Source organism: Glycine soja, chromosome 14 (assembly GCF_004193775.1).
Source record: "Glycine soja cultivar W05 chromosome 14, ASM419377v2, whole genome shotgun sequence".
In the NCBI taxonomy this organism is placed as follows: domain Eukaryota; kingdom Viridiplantae; phylum Streptophyta; class Magnoliopsida; order Fabales; family Fabaceae; genus Glycine; species Glycine soja.
The window spans coordinates 36149730-36152941 of NC_041015.1; the positions used below are offsets into that span (position 1 = coordinate 36149730).

Below are 3212 nucleotides of genomic sequence, written 5' to 3' on the forward strand. Positions count from 1 at the left end.
AGGCCGGCTGAGGTCTCTTTCTTCCAAAAATTGCGATTCTGTCAAAAGTTTTTTATTTTCCAAGTATTATTCTCTTATTTTTCTTAAGTTGTCATTTTTAGCTTCTATAGTTAGACTTTGAATTTCTATTTGAATTTTTTTGGTGCTATCTTCTCATCATTTTATAAGGTTGCTCACAAAATTTCAAGTCATTTGGATATCATTTAATGGTAGTTGTAGTTCAAACCTACACTGTTACTTGCATAAGAAGGCAACTAGTTGTGCATGCTGAATATAGTGTATGACTAGAGGCAATCCATCTGACTTACAACCCTTTGATCCTGAGATAGATAGGGCATTTCATAGATTAGTTAGACATCATTTAGTACCTTTTGAGCATCCTGAGCATTCTGTTGTTGGTGATTTTGAGCATTATTATTTTGAACATTCTGAGAACATGGCACAACCTCCACCCCGTGAGAGGACTCTAAGGGAAATGGTTGCACCTGATTTCACCTACGAAAGCCTGTGCATCCAATACCCTGATGAGGATGTCCCATATGTTCTTAAAACTGGACTGATCCATTTGCTTCGAAAGTTTCATGGCCTTGCAGGTGAAGACCCACACAAACATCTGAAAGAATTCCATATTGTCTGCTCCACCATGAAACCCCAGATGTCCAGAAGGATCACATATTTCTGAAGGCCTTTCCTCATTCTTTAGAGGTAGTGGCAAAGGACTGGCTTTATTACCTTGCTCCACGGTCCATCACGAGCTGGGATGACCTCAAGAGAGTATTCTTAGAAAAAAATTTCCCTGCTTCCAGGACCATGACCATCAGAAAGGATATTTCAGGAATTAGACAACTCAGTGGAGAGAGCTTGTATGAATACTGGGAGAGATTTAAGAAACTATGTGCCAGTTGCCCTCACCACCAGATTTCTGAGCAGCTTCTCCTTTGTGAAGGACTCAGTAACATGGAGAGAAGTATGATAGATGCTGCCAGTGGTGGAGCCCTTGGAGACATGACCCCTGCTAAAGCCAGAAATTTAATTGAGAAGATGGCTTCAAACTCCCAGCAATTTAGTGCCAGAAGTGATGCTATTGTCATTAGAGGAGTGCATGAAGTAGCCACAAATTCATCTTCATCAGCCAAGACTAAGAAGCTTGAAGGTAAACTAGATGCCTTGGTTAACCTGGTAACCCAACTGGCCATGAATAAAAAATCTGCACCTGTCACCAGACTCTGTGGTTTATGCTCCTCTGCCAACCACCAAATAGACCTTTGCCCTTCTGTGCAACAATCTAAAGCAATTGAACAACCTGAAGCTTATGCTGCAAACATCTACAACAGACCTCCTCAACCTCAGCAGCAAAATCAGCCACAACAGAACAATTATGACCTCTCCAGCAATAGGTACAATCCCGGGTGGAGGAATCATCCCAACCTTAGATGGTCGAATCCTTCACAACAGTAGCAACAATAACCTTATTTTCAAAATGTTGCTGACCCAATCCAGCAGCAACAACAACAACAACCCCAGAAACAACAAACAGTTGAGGCTCCTCCGCAACCTTCCCTTGAAGAACTTGTGAGGCAAATGACTATGCAAAACATGCAGTTTCAATAAGAGACCAGAGCCTCCATTCAGAGCTTAACTAATCAGATGAGATAATTGGCTACACAGTTAAATCAACAATAGTCCCAGAATTCTGACAGATTGCCTTCTCAATCTGTCCAGAATCACAAAAATGTGAGTGCCATTTAATTGAGGTCGGGAAAGCAATGTCAAGGACCTCAACCAGTAGCACCTTCCTCGTCCGCAAATGAACCTGCCCAACCTCACTCTCCTCCAGAAAAAGATGATGACAAAAATTTAAAGAGTAAGTTACCTAACAATTTCTATGCATGTGAATCTTCAATTGGTAATTCTGAGTAAGTTACCTAAAAATTTAAAGAGTAAGTTACCTAACAATTTAAAGAGTAAGTTACCTAACAATTTCTATGCACCTTTGGGATTTAGCTACTTATTCCATATTTTTTCCCCCTACCTTGTCCTTGGCCCCATTACAACCTTTAAAGACCTTTTGATCCTCATGTGCATGTGTTTGTCAAGTTGTTGTCAATTTTAGAATTTTGCCAAGTCTATGTGGTGTTTGTTTTCATGGGTGCTTCGAGAGTAAATAGTAGCTTAGACACTTGAGAGATAGAGTGTATATCTTGTGAGGCTTTATCATTTTTCATTCTTGAGCTTATTAACTATTTTGCCATGATTGGGTTGCTTGAATGATTTTCACGAATGTCTTGACTCTTTGGATCTCTTCATGTTAGATGTTAACCATTCGTTTCATTCCTTGATGTTCATTGAGAAATATGTAAATGTTTTTGTTTGTCTCTCTTTGATATCCTTGGATTTTGTTCTTTATTTCATTTTGCTTAGGAGTGCAAAAGGCTAAGTATGGGGGGTTTTGATGTGCCATTATTTTCTCCTATTTCTTAACCCTTTTTGCACCATTTTAAGTACTGATTAATCTTAATTGTCAAATTAATTAGGCAGTTTTATTATTTGGTCCCATTAAGCTAATTTGATGTTTTTAATCTAATTTCAGGAATTAATGAAACATTGGGCTTGAATCCAGAATTGGGCTTGGACTTGAAGAGGGCAGACTACTTTATTCTACAAAATTTTATCTTATCTAGACTTTATCTTATCTAGATATTATTTAGATTTGATCTCATCTAGATATTATTTCATCTAGATCTTATCTTATCTAGATTTGATTCTATTTTATTTATGGGCTTGGATTTGAAACAGATTTGTAAGCTTTGGGGCTGGAAAACTATATAACAACACCAAGGTTCTAGTTTAGCCCTCTCTCCTATCTTCTATTTCCCTTTTTTTTTCGTTTTTGCAATTCCAGTTCTGACTTTTCGTTTTAGCAATAAAATTTCGTTCTTCAATCTATAATTTCGTTCTCTATTGATTAATGGAAGGCTAAGTCCCCTACGTTGTTTTCTCTTGAGGATCAAACACACTTCTCTTTGAGGTTCTATTATTACTGTTAAATTTTGTTCAGTTTTTCCTCTTCACTAATTACTCTGAATTTGTTGCTATTAATGCATGCATGCTTAGTGCTTGATTAATTGTCTCTGCGCTTAATTTACGTTCATGATTAATTGGTGTATGTGTTGCTTAATCACATAATGAATGCCTTATGTTAAATTTTGCTT

At 37.6% G+C, this 3212-nt stretch overlaps 1 non-coding gene across 1 annotated transcript; it reads right to left on the minus strand.

Moving 5' to 3' along the window:
* Nucleotides 1-813: 813 nt before the first annotated feature.
* On the minus strand, nt 814-920 carry LOC114385549. The gene has a single exon (XR_003660918.1). It is a non-coding gene; the product is annotated as a small nucleolar RNA R71 (small nucleolar RNA).
* Between the last annotated feature and the right edge of the window lie 2292 nt (nt 921-3212).